Raw genomic sequence first — 14,347 nt, forward strand, 5'->3', positions numbered from 1 at the left:
TTTTTTTTTGCTTCTGCGGAGCATTTTGAAGTACAAAAGTATTTTGCCACAACTTTCAGCCATTCTTTCATCTCTCGTGGAATGTGAGTGCTCTGATTTCTCCTGGGGATTACTAATTCATTACACGCTCTTGGCAAAACCCATGCAAATTCTGCTCATTACACGTTTTGATGAATGTATGTTTTTCTGTGTGTGCTTCTGTACAATAGGTGAAGTATCATCTCATACAGAGTGGATATTCATTGAAGGAAAAGAGGGCTTTATCTTTACCTGTGACTGATTAGGTTTATGGTTTACTATGATTTGATTTTAAGTGACCACACTGAGCATCCTTTAAAGATACTCTTCTTTAACCTCTGGAATTCATCCCTTATTTGAAATCATTGGGCATGGTTTTAAACTAAGATGGGTTAGGTTAGATATTAGGAGGAAGTTCTTCACCCAGAGGGTGGTGAGGCACTGGCACAGGCTGCCCAAGGAGGCTGTGGATGCCCCATCCCTGCAGGCATTCAAGGCCAGGCTGGATGTGGCTCTGGGCAGCCTGGGCTGCTGGTTGGTGACCTGCAACACAGCAGGGGGTTGGAACTGGATGAGCATCATGGTCCTTTTCAACCCAGGCCATTCTATGATTTTATGATCCTATGATTTTGAAAAATTCAGGTTAAGATATCAGTATACCTATTTGAGATTGACTTGTCTCTTTCTTTGAAGTACAGGTAAAGTAAACAGTGAGAAGGAGAACTCCATGGAAAGGAAAGCTGAGAAATTCTCCTCCGATGAAATCCCACTTATCTTTCCCTGAGGTATTCCCATCTCTAAGATCTGATAGGGTTATCAGAACAATGCATCTAGTACTGAGGAAGAAGTCATCCTGTAGTCACTTCACATCTTCTCTTGTCCTCTTTTACAAAAAGGAACAAATGATGAAAGCTTACGTCCTTGTTTCCAAGTCCTGCTCAGGAGACCCCCATTTACTTCTTGCTTTGTGTTGGGAATGACAGAGGTGAACCTGATGGTGTGAGATGCATCCCCACAGAGCACTGCCAAACCACTGCTGGGGCAAAACCCAGGCCCTTGTGTCACCATTTCGAGTCACAGCTCCGAGACTGGGGATGGAGTGCAATGTACTGGTGCTGCTGAGCACTTCTTTTGCACACCTTTCCTTTTCTATTTTTTCTGATGGGATTAGTTGTATCCATCAGCACTACACATTCTTAGTCACCTTCCTGCTTGGAATTCTGCTGGAGATGGTCAAGCAGCAAGGGTTTGTGCCAGGAGTATTAGGGAGGGCTCTGCTGCTTTTCGCAAAACTCCTCTTAAAGTCTGCAGCGAGTCTATGGTGTTTGGGGAGTAATAGGAATGATTAGTGCAGCATTGAAAATCAATGTCTGCTGGGAATGTTTCAGCAGTAAACAGAGAGCAATTATCTGAAATGGGGACTCAAGGAGCACTGCTGTGTCCTGCAAATATTACTCACAGTAAGGAATGTGTGGCCCGTGGCTGCTTCCACCTCCCACTAAGGTGTCAGAGAGTTGCAGTGACAGTATGTGGGGAGGCTTTCCTTCATTAGTCTTCCAATAGGGGCTGGGATTTGTCACCGTTAGGAAATCTATTGTGTGTGTGTTCCTGCCTCGTGGGGAGTGTTTCCTTCTGGGCATGGTAAGGCCAGAGCACGTCACTGATCAGGAGAAGCCCTCAGCCCAGGAGTGTTGTTGGCACTCAATGCCATCAGCCCACACACTGGCAGATCTCACCCCTTCTCATCTCCACTTTTCTGAAGACAGCTGGAAAGTGCTGGGGCTGCTGTCAGGACAAGTTCAACATCAACTCTGGTATCTCTTTATGAAGATCTTTCCTCTTTTAATAATTCCTCCTGACAACATCTGTATTGAGGTGCTATCTCCGGTTTGCGAATCATGCCAGAAGAAAGCTGTATCAGACAGAGATGAGATGTTTGATTGTGAGACAGATTACCCAGTGGCCTGAAACCGGATAATGCTGCTAGGGATTGAGTCTGCTTCTAAGGCAAAATCCAACTGAGGCAATTTGCAGGCCTGAATGCTTACGTGAATTCATTTCCTCATTGCCTCTTGTTTCTGGTGAGTGAGGGAAAGGGAGCTGTCGAAATCTGTTGCTGCCCTTTATGCCTGCAGATATTCAGTATCAGGGGCCACTGAGTATGCACCGACCAATGGGCAGTGGGAGGACCATCATAGAATCCTTTGAGTTGGAAGGGAACCATAAAGATCCCACTCCCAGCAATGAACAGGGACACCCACAGCTCCATCAGGTGCCCAGAGCCCCTCCAGTCTGATTTTGGGTGTCTACATTCTGGAAGGAGAAACTGTTAAGCTCAAATAAATCCACACATAAGTAGATCAACATATCACCCTATTTGTGTCCTATAGTACACAGTTCTCACTTTCTGAAGAATATCTTCCAAATATTTATTTTGCTTTTACCAACCAGGACAGAAAGACATGGCAAGGTGTGAGGAAAGGAATAGAAGACACTATGATTTTATTTCCAGTCTTGTGAAAACCTGCATAAGAACTATCAGAATGGCCTTTTTTTTTCCCCTTTGGTTCTTCCTGTGCTGAACTGCTCTGTACCAATAGCTTCAGTCCTTCAGTCTTTATGTCCTTCAGTCTTAAGTCCAAATCCTTCAGTCTTTATGTTATTCAGTCATTTGCTGATCACCTTCCTATTACACCACCAGTTTCTCAGGGCTGTAGCCATCACCCCCAGCATCCTATAACTAGCTCTCAGAGAATCTTATCTGGTCTTTGGCGATTTCTATTCTGTTTCTCATTATACTCTGTAATAGAGCTTTTTGCTCCAATATTTTACACCTCAACCATTTAGATCTGTGTTTCTGAATCAATGTATCGCTTGTCCCCCTGAGGCTATGGGAGCTGGATGTGTGAACTTGTTATTTCCTGATGACAGTGTTACACAATGCTTGCCCTGGCTTATGCTGTAGTTGATATCTCCCAGTATCTTCCATCCCCATAGCGAAGAAGAAAAGAAAGCGTATGACAAGGTCATCTATGAGAGGATCATGGTGCTCCTGAAGAAGGCAGATGGAAATGTTGTACATGAAAAGCTCTAATTTAATAAGAGGCACTGGAGGAAACAGAAGTAGAAGCCATTTAGGATTGGAAATAGAGAAGTAGAAACCATTTAGAACTGCTGAAATTTCTGCTTGCATCAGGATCAGCTGCCTGAGCTCCCACCCACATCACCTCTCTTAGCTGTAGCTGTCCTATAGCCTCCACCGCTGTGCAGAGATGGAGATTTGCCATCATCCTTCTATTTATTAACTGAGGAGGTCCTTTTTTTTTTTTTTTTTTTTTTTTTTTCATTCTATCTTCTGTCTCTTTCCCATCCTTTTTAGGAGATGAGAAGAACCAGAAACACCATAATGGCTTCACCTGGTGACCAGTCATTCCTATTTATAGTGGATGCTGTCTGCATGGAATTAGTAGTCTGTAAAACTCTCACAAAGCAGGCACTGTTGAACAGACATAAAGCTTGTTTTAAACAAATAAACGGATATCAAGCAAACAATGGAATTTCCAGACAGCTATTTGAAATGATAAGGAACTGATGGAATTTTGCCTGCACAGGTAAAGCAAATCAGCAGTAATTACACTTGTCTAGCCCGAGGGGGTGAGGAGGTTTGAAGGTGGAAAATTACGATACTTGATACCTCTTTTAAAGACACTGAGTTTGGCTGATTGCCATGGTTTGGAGTATCTGCAAGTAATTGTCTGCACTATCAACTAAATAAAAGTATACAGATTCTTTTCTGCTGGGATTTTTCTACAAAAGCAGTGTTTTGAGACTCTGTAATGATGTCCCAGTTGGAAGCTGGTTTCATGAGACACATCGCTCGTGGGAAAAGTGAAATCTTGTGAAGTTCAAGGGAACATAAAAATGAGGATCCCTGATCAGCAGAAGAAACCTAGCAGCAGGAAGTTTGAATTCATCCCAGTGGTCACAGAGGCGCTCAGTAAACAGCTGCATTTTCTTCTTTTTCTTTGTTCTGATTTATGTGGCTGTGTATTGGCCAGAGAAGACGCCACTGTCATAACTGCAGGCAGTGATGTGCAGCAGTGGATAAGTCTCAAAGTCCCCATGGAAGCTGATTTCAGTTCAATTGTGCCTTCCTTGGATCTGCATGTGTTTTGGACCCCTCAGCATGCAGAACAGCGAGGTGCTGCTCCAGGAGCAGCTCAGTCTGCTGTTATTTCATATTTTCCCTTCTGCTTGCACTGACAACCAGAAAATGTGAAGGCATGTGGATATGACAGCCAGCAAGAATGAAATTGCAACATCTGGGTTTGCTCTGGTGTCAATTCTTACTTTATCCTCCACTCCCAGTTGTCCTGCACCTTTTGTTCACTGCACCACATAGGCAATGCCAGAATAACACTTGAAATTATTGTCTATCAAGAGCCATGTTCTGTAGGCAGCATAAGACTGAGCCCCAAAGACCAATCTGTTCTGTGTTGGATGAACTCGAGGTTGGCCACTGGTGCCAGAGATGTTCCCTGCTGCTTCAGCAGCATCATTGTACCATCATCTGTGTGAGGCACTGCCCCTTGTGCAGGGGAGCATGGAAGGCTGCTGCTGAGCCACAGGGAATGCTGGAGAGCAGGATCAGTGCAGAACTGGTGATCAGCATGGTGGAGTGACATTAAAAACTCAATGCAGGAACCCCCGTGCGCAGCAGCACTCAGCTCTGGGAGCACTCTGTGCCATGGGATTTGCATCATCAGGCCAGTCCTTGCTGTGACTCAGCTGTCACAGCCAAATTTCATGTTTGTTAAAGCGTTTGGTGAATGAGCACTGGATCGTGAGCCGCACAAATATTTGGAGTGACTAACATTCATGTACTGTTGTTTTTTCATAATAACAAGGACCCCAGGGAGGCTGAGCTCTGGCGAAGGGAAATCATGACAGAAAGTTCACAGCTTAGAGTTGTTGGTGTTGCTTTTTTTTTTCTCCCCCCACTGCAGTGAAAACAATTGATCTATGGGATAAATGGCAGGAACACAGTTAAGGCTGCTGCTCACAGCTCCTGGGAGCATCCAGCAGCTCCTGGCATGGACCCTTGCCCAGCCTAGCAGAGCAAAGCTGCAGCTCAGGGTGTCCTTCCTCCTTCCACCAGCACTGGGGAGCCCTGTTGGCACAACTAAAGCCTCCACCCGTCCCCATAAAGCTGGGTTGGGTGCAAGAATCCATGTGCATTAGAGCAGTGGCAGGTGTTAAATAGTAGCAGATGTTAATATTGACAGACTGAAGTGGTTAAATGTGGAAATACAGTACCGCCGAGACGTGTGAAGTTGAGCAGTGACCTTCACACCGTACAGATCTGGTCAATAAAAAGGAGCTTTGTAGGAGTGGACCAATGTTGTGTGCACACTGGGACTGGGACATGACCACACAGCTCATCTCTAGTCCATATGGAGTGACTTTGTGCCTCCCATGGGGAAGGTCTGTATAAAGATGTTACAAATGCCCAAAAACCCACACCTTTTTTTACCATCCTGTGGCTATTCCTCTGCTTGTCCTCCCGTGACATTTTGGTGACACAAAGAGGTATCTCTAAACACTGGGTCCCTCTGCTGCTTTAGCCCCTTTCATCCCGGTTTTCTCTTTGTTCATACAGATCAAGGAGCCTTATGTACAGTCTGTTCGTGCTGCCATTGATGTTTTTCCACTGTCCTGTTTTATATCAGATCCAAAGCTGCTCTGGTCAAAGTCTGCCTCTCTTCACCTTTGCAAGGAATCTCGGTAGGACAAGGTTTTGACCTCTTTTGTTCTGGGGAACAACAGCAATTTATATTGCTATGGCATGATTCTGAACTCTGGGTGAGAGGAAGGAGATATTTGCTGCATTAAAGGGAGGGGGATTTGTTCTGAGGCTCTCCTGTGTCCAGAAGCTGCTCTGTGCTGGCAGAAGCATGCTCAGGATGTACCCTTGAATTAATCCCTATCCTCAGGCTGAGCAATGGGAGCTCACAGCCACTGGTGCTGTGCTCAGGTCACTTTATAGCTGAGGAAGCAACAAAACCTGAACCGTGCTTCTACCTCACAGACCCAAACCAACAGTGGGCCAAAGGGAAGGATTTCTTGGCTGAAGGGATACTTTGATGCCAGGTTTTTCCTAAGGAAGGTCTTTGTGTGGGATTCATTTTCAAACCAGTATGGAAGGTATGGAGGACTGTAGACTGGTTAGGTTGGGTTTCTGCACCAGACATCAGGAATTAACAAGCAGGCATCCACGGGGGCCCACCAGCCTGATGTTTTTCAATGGCACCAGCTCCCACATGCAGCAGCATGCATATAAATCACAGCCAGGAGACAGCATGGTGATGTTCTGTGACAATATTAGTGGGGGAAATCAGCTTTAATTTTTCACTTTCCATTTCTCAGCAGATCAAAAGTGAGTATGCACTGTCTTCATTAGCAAGGCAAATACCTAAGCACTCTGGAATGGGTGTGATTCCCTTTCCTCCCAAAGTGCAGAGCTGTAGATAAGCAGACATCAAAGTGCTAACTGGTAGCTTTCACATAAGGATCCCAATCTTGCACAAGGCCCAATCCCACCTGAGGTCTATCAGGTGAAAAGATAGGAACAATGAGTTCTGCTGCTGCAGAAGAAGCAGGATTTTTTAAGGTGCTCAGGGGAACAACGCCACGAAAGACCCAGTGATTTCATTTTTCACTTGTAGATTAAACAACCCCAGTAATTGGAGTTCAGCTCTGATCCACCTAATTCCACTCCCCTCAGGGTTTGCCTGGATTAGGGGTACCAGCATCCCCAGGTTCTTCCAGAATAAGTGGCCAAGATGAGGTGACCCCACGTTGCTGTGACAGTATTATGTTGAACCCCCAGAACTGCTGAGATAACTGGCAATCAACAGACCACCAAAAAATGAACACCTCAGACCTTTAGCAAAGAGAGTTCAAAGCAGAGGCAATATTTTTCAGGAATTCCCTGGAGTGTGGGCTTTGATTACCTGGCTTTGTATTTCCAGAGCAGTAGAAGCAAGTTGATATCTGGCTTGGTGTTTTGCAAGCCTATTTATTTTCATCAGAAGGTTTTAGTGTTAGCCTAGAAGCACTGTAACTTTGCAATGTGATGACACAGACAGCTTCAAACTGACAGAGGTCACTGTTCAAGGTTTTTAGCCCCCTTGGAGCCTACTGGTTTTCAATAGTAATCACACAGCTAAATCCATGCAGATGGTTTTGAAATTCATTCCAAAAAGCCAGAGTTTTTCCAAGCCTTTGTTTCAGCTAACATCATTACAAATACTTGAATGACTTTTAGAGATCATATAGGATATATCTCCAGTCAAAATGAGTTAGGAACAAATTGACATGCTCAAGCACCTGGGAAAGAACTAGCTCTGCTTGGCTTTTGTTGTTTGCTTCCATTTGTAATTAAATTATTTGCTCTAAAACTTGATTGGTATTGACAAAGAGTACATTTTCTCTATACAGAATACAATTTTTTCTTTCCATTGTGAGTCAGATATGATTCTGATCACACCAACACGCTTCATGTCAGCCCAGATCTCTCACACAGCACAGAGGTGCATCAGTCCTTCTGCTCCTACCACTGGAGTCAGGTTCCAGAATAGCTTGACTTCTAGAGACCAAAACTGAAGGTGCTAATGGGGAACTTTTCATAGGAAGGCTTCTCTTCCATTGGAGACGGAAGTGCCTAAAATCCATCTCAATCTGGTACAAGCAGGGTAGTGTTTTCACAGCTTCTAAGTCACCAAAGAACCAGAAATCTATGAGGTAAACATTTGAGACAGCTATCCAGTTTATCCAGCTTATTACCAAATTGTAGGGCATTCATTTTCCTGGATCACTGAGCTAAATGATTTCTTCTTCACTCCGACCTAGGGGCAGAAAGATAGGGTCTTGACTCCCAGTTCAACACTCAAAATATTTCTTCTTTGTTAGGAATACAAAAGCTGCAAATAAGTTCACCCACTTCCTTGACATAAAGAAGGTCTATGGGGAAAGAGAGGTACTCATATTACCTAATATTACATCTTTACATCAAATAAGGCATGGGCATCCAACCTTTTGGCTTGCCTGACTGCACTGAGTGAAGAGGAATTGTCTTGGAGCTCACATAAAATATGTAGGTTGCTCCAAAAGCAATGCTTCCTATTTATTTCCATGGAAAGTACAACAGATACAAAGAACACAATAACACAGTTTCATAGAGCAAATACTCAGCTACAAAACTCTATTTTTCAACACAGTCACCCCCAGCAGCTATGCATTTTCACCAGTGATGAATAAGAGCCTGCATGTGGCCTTTGTGAATATCTGGGAAATGGAGGCTCCATGTGAGCCTGCAGGATAGCCCTGATTTGAGGCCCTCCTGGCTAAAAAATAGTACAATAAACTTAAAACATGAGAGGATCAGCACTGGCATAAAGGCACCTGTTTGGAGGGATCTGGATGGATCCTGGTGCCCCTGTGATGTTTGGATGCAATCTCTTCGTGGTCAGCCTGACAGTGATGGAGTGGTGACTGGTCTGCCTCAATGGAGGTGGATCCACTTCCACCAGGTCGTCCTCCAGAAGTGGGTCCACCTCCATGGGCTCTTCATCACTGGTTGGTCTACCTACCATCAGGCTGGTCTACCTGCATGGGGTTGATGTCATAGCTCCTTTCCACCAGCCACCTCATCTTGACGGCTGGATGGCCCATCCCATCAGCATAAGAAAAATATTTTGTATATCTCATCTAGAGACAAGCTGCCACTGGCTGCTTCAGCTCAACAACTGAGGTTCTAGACAGAGTCTCTGTCTAGAAGGGCTTGGAACAGGAGGTGGCCAAGGTGATAGGATTCTGACAGTGTCCCTTGGTAACCAAAACGTAGCAGCTGCACTAGGACAGCAGGAGGGGTCCTCAGCTTGTGAGGTTCTTGGGATTTGATGGTGGGGTTTTCCACTCTGAGGATGAATAGGCCAATTAGGGATTGTTCTCCTCAGCCTGTTCTCCCCTTGGTCACAGGATGGGTGGTTGTAGGTGAAGCCAGGTCCTCCACGGCAGTTTTGGAGTCACACCTCTTGGTAAGTAGTTTGGACAGATTGGTGGATGGGATGGGATGGGATGGGATGGGATGGGATGGGATGGGAGGCCCAAGGATGTTTTATCATCTGTCTTGCCCCTACACATGGGGTTTGCCTAGTGAGTATGTCTTGTTTCTCTGACTCTTCCTAGTTAGGACCTTTGCATATTGAAGCCCTAAAACTGGGGAATAGCTTCAAGCTAATAGGGAGTTAATTATGTGCCTATCACCATTTCTCTTCTTTTGAATACTGTCACATGCACAGCAGTGAAGTGGCATCTTTCTTTTACTGTTGTTAAGCTGGGCATGGTTTCCTCACATCCAGCATTTCTCTGTTTCTGAAGGTCGCATGTTCATGTTTCCTGCTCAGAAGGTTTGCACCTTTGCCCAGTTGATGGCTCTCCCAAGCCCGTTCCTGTGGGCATTGCTTCCCTGCTGGCTCTGCTGAACCCAGAGGGAAGCTGAGCTGGCTGCTGCTGGGGAGTCACGCAGCTCAGCATGTGCCCTGCTTTCTCTGTTGCTTGATGCTAATGCAGCACTAATTAACTTGGCTTCTGGGAGCTCGTGTTTTGGGTAGGAGCTGAATCCTGTGGGTGCTGCTCCTCCAGGGTTTGGAGGGGTTGGACAGGCAACTGGGGAACATGACAGCAGCAGCCTCATTCCTGGGCTCTCTGGGATTACACCCTGAAGACACAGAGAGCAGCCCTTTGAGGTTCTGCACCACCTGCACCATGCTCCTGCAAAAACATCTCCAAACAAGAGTTTTGAGGATTAAACATCTCTTTTTTTTTTTCCTTTTTTTTCCACCCCCAAAGAAATCAAACTGTTCCATGGAGAAGGAGGATACTTTTTTAGAAAGTCTGCTTTTCAGCTCTTGAAATATTTATATCTATTCACATAACAGCTGAGCCACTCTTTTGTATTAATGTCTGCTTCATTGTGCCTCTTTCTCAGGAGCAACAAATCTGCCTTGCATTAAACTGCAGTCTGTGTATTATTCTAAATTTGCCTTTTAGAAGGTGGCTCAATTCTGGTGGGAGGTGTAAGCAAGCTGCGTTCCCATGCTGGGTCTGAAAACCCAGAGCCGGGCAGGATCAAGCTCTCCTCCTTTCCCAATGGGCTGCTTTCATGTTCATCTCAAAGTGACCCTCCTGAGCATCCCCAGACAGCAGCCACTGCCGCAGCTCTGCTCCGTGACATTGATAAACCACAACATATTGTTTAACATATTGTTCCCAGTCCAACATATTGTTCGCATTCATCATGGAAGCAATCAGTACAGAGCATTTTATTGCGAACCTGTTTCCTGGTGCTCATCATTAGGTCATTAACCTTAACAATGTCAACATGTTCTCGGTATGCGGTTTAATTGGAGCGCGGTACAGAGCAGTTGCACAGGCTGTGCCACATACAGGGGCAAGCAGTTTAAGAGTAATAGAAATGCAGTACCAATATGGCACGATGCTAAATAAAGTCGGGTCTGGACAGGAGATGTAAATTAAAGAAGCAGCTGTACAGAGGGATGTCCAAAGTATTTATTTGCTGAAGCAGAATTTCCTGCGAGCACCCGCGCTAGGTGAAGGCTTTAGTTTTATTGTATCAAATTCCAGATGTGGGTTTTATAGGCGTTTTCCCTTGGTAGCTTTACCATATCCAAGAGAAGAGAAGGGAAGCTCAAGGACTGCTGCCACTCTAACTGCAAATCCTGACATGGCAATGCTTTCCTTCTGAGATTCCTGGTAAGGCACAGACCTCTTGTCTGCTGGGCTATGTGAAACCAAGAGGTGGTTCTAAAGCATTGATTCTCCATATAAATTAGGAAGATGTGACCACTTCACCGTCAAGTTCTGCTGGTTTTTGCTTGCCCTGAAGCAGGCACATAGGTGGCATCTAATTAACCAGTGTGCATATGTGTGTGAAAGGATTCTCTCTTCCTCTTTCCTCTTTTGCTCCAAGTGAAACCACAAACTGCTCAGCTGTGTGAAACCAAGGGCTGTGCTAAAGGAAAGGAAAAAAGTGTGGCAGGAAAAGCAAAAGTAGATGGCAAGTTGTTAGAGTGGATTTCTGGGTGAGCCTCATCTCCATGTTGCTTCTATTCCTCTTTCCTTGCTGGTTCCTTTCCCCTCAAACAAAACACCATTTCCTGCTCTTTTGGTCATTTCTACCATCTCATTTTTTGGACTTGTTTTTTAGCTTCAGCACTGAGCATTGCAATGACTTGACAGGAAAATCCAGAGGTCTGACTGACACTCGATTTCTCCCCCATTATGAAATAAACAAATTTCTTTAGCTTCGCACAATATTCTTCTGAAAACAGCTATTGATCTATGCAAGTCTCTAGACTGGGTAATCAATATTCGCCAGTTTGGGGAAAATAAATAAAAAAAGGCACAGAAAATGATGGATGGGAATATCATCAAGTGCTTTTTGAGTTGATGCTTTGCTCAGATCGCTCAGCTGCTGAAGGAGAGGGTTGAGTTTGTTTTGCAGCAGCAAAATGGCATCAAAGCTTTCAGAGTCCCACCTTCAAACCAGCCCACAGTCATCAGGAGCTCCTGAGTGCGTTCAGCCAGCAGTGCTTTCCTGTCTGACTTCTGCATCTGAGTTAAAAAAGACAACAGCTTGGGATGAGGGAGAAGCTTCCTGTTCTCCCACTGAGGGATTTACGACCCAAGCTCACTGTTTTGACATCTGGGTGTACCTCAGCCTGTCTGGATGGATCAATCAGAACCACATGCAGGTGAAAGGTTTCATCAGCATAGAAGCCAGCATCAGGCTAATTTTCTTGACCTTTGGGACAATTAAGACCTTTTAAGGAGCCACATATCACTTTTTACATCAATAATCAGAAGGTCAGGTACCAGTTAACCATCTTTCCGTGACCAACAAGCACTGCCTGAGCTTTCCCAAAGCAGCAGCACAAGGAGTAGTATGCTCTGCAGTATATGCATGCACCTTGCAGCTGATGAAGGAACAGGTGCAGTTCAGATGTTGCTTCATGCAAATGAGAACAGACAAGGAGAGGAGGGACAAATGTCTTTAACAGTCTGTGTAACCTGGTGAAAAAAGACAGGGAGGTGACCTTACTTTGAAAGCTAGCATAATACTTGAAGAGTATGGAAAACTCATGGAAGTGGAGAGGAAATCAGGCCGTGCTTTCAAGTGAATGCTTTTTTCTCTCCAAATCCACTGAATGTAGTTGCTTGAGTAGTCCTTAGCTGCCACTTCCTGAATTCTCAGTCTGATATTTCCTAATAAAAGCAAGGATCGAATAAAGTGACTGGTGTAGTTGGGGAGGAGAGGTGAGCATGAGAGCATTGCACACTGCAGAAGGGATAGCATCCTCCTTGTCCTGGCCAATCCAGTACCTGGGTGCAATCCAGCTGCCCTAGGGAGGATGCGCCATGGCTGGGACATGCAGGTAGTGTGGCTGTCCTTGTTATTAGGGGAAAAATCAGCATCTCTATCAGATCATCTAACAGAAAGTTTTTTGTACAGAATCGTTTAAGTTGGAAGGGACCCTGAGAGGTTGTCTATCCCAACACCCCTGCAATGAACACCCACAGCTCCATGAGTGCTCCGAGCCCCATCCAGCCTGACCTCGAGTGTCCCCAGGCACCAGGCATCCACCACTTCTCCGGGCAACCTGTTCCACTGCCTCACCATTCTTATTGAAAATACTTCTTCCTTATATTTAATCTAAATCTCCCCCCCTCTTAGTTTGAAACCATTTCCCCTTGCGTACTGCTCTTTGGAGTAATTGCTTTCCCTTTGAGGAAGCTGTGATGCAACTTCGCAGAATGGCACTGTTTTTCTGCATTAATTCTTATTCGCAGATCCTCTGGGATAGATCTTTCAGGTTCCCAGAAATTCTTCGTCTCTTTGTTGTAATTAAGCAACTCTCAGTGGTCAGAGCAGATCTGCGAGCATGAGCAAGCCTGTCAAATCAATACAAATCATTGCCAGACATGAGCTTAACAAGCCTGACCAGGAAGTACAAGGAGGCCTTCTGTCATTTAAAGAAATAAACAGGAGGCAGAGAACTTAATTCAGCTCAATCAGCCGCTAAGCCTGGCCTGACAGCTGGCCTTCAGAGACACCTTCCCCTTGCTCCTGCTTTTAGCTGAGTCGGCAGTTTTCCCTCATATCCTACATGAGGAAGAGAAAGGATGGACAAAATGCAGTGCCGGAGCAACCCTGGGTTGAGGGCACAGCATAAGTGATTTTGGCACTTGGAGCTGCTGTTTGAATTGAATGAATCCTGGCAAATGAATGTGCGTGCACAACATCAGCTGCCCAAGACTGAGATGTTTGGAAAGAAAACAGAAGTGTGGAGGGAGAAAGAGAGGATCGTTGGGCTGATGCCATTGAGGGGAAAGAGAAGGGATCCGGTGGGACATAGGGATTGAGAAGGAGGATGACATGAAGATGTGAAGATGGAGGAAACTCAGAACTTCTCAAGTGCTTTTCTCAAGTTCTCAAGTTCTGTTTTGGCCCCTCACTACGGGAAAGACATGAAGGACCTGGAGTGTGTCCAGAGAATGGCAACAGAGCTGTGAGGGCTCTGGAGCACACGTCTTATGGTGAGCAGCTGAGGGAACTGGGATGGGTCAGTGTGGAGCAGAGGATGCTCAGGGGAAACCTCACTGCTCCCTACAACTGCCTAAAAGGAGGTGGTGGAGAGGTGGGAATCAGCATCTGCTCCCAGGTAACAGCAATAGGATGAGACGTTATGGTCTTCAGTTGTGCCAGGGGAGGTTTAGAAGGTTCAGGTTGGATTCTGGGAAGAATTTCTTCTCAAAAAGTGTGGTGATGTATTGGTACAAGCTGCCCAGGAAGGTGGTGGAGTCACTGTCCCCAGAAGTGTTGAAGAAAAGGATAGATGTGGCCCTGAGGGACATGGTTAGTGGGTATAGTGGATTGGACTGATGGTTGGTCTACATGATCTTAGAGGTCTTTTCCAACTTTTATTATTCTGTTATTCTATATAAAAGCAGCAAGACAGGAGTCGAAGTCTCGATTTCTGCCTCTGAGTCTGTTCTGGCCCTTGGCCAAGTTGACTGAGCTGAGTAAATGTTTGTTGGCTCAAAGGGTAAAAAGTGGATCTAGGCACTTAATTCAAGATAATGAAGATGGAAAGTCAAGTCCTGATACCACCCAAGTAGAGAGGAAGCTTGCTGTCAGTGCTACACAAAACCTTGGGATCAGGGATGCACATCAGATCTCGCTTCA

This window comes from Centrocercus urophasianus, unplaced genomic scaffold (genome assembly GCF_019232065.1).
Source record: "Centrocercus urophasianus isolate 14NV4802_14NV808 unplaced genomic scaffold, USGS_Curo_1.0 seq_33, whole genome shotgun sequence".
Classification (NCBI taxonomy): Eukaryota; Metazoa; Chordata; class Aves; order Galliformes; family Phasianidae; genus Centrocercus; species Centrocercus urophasianus.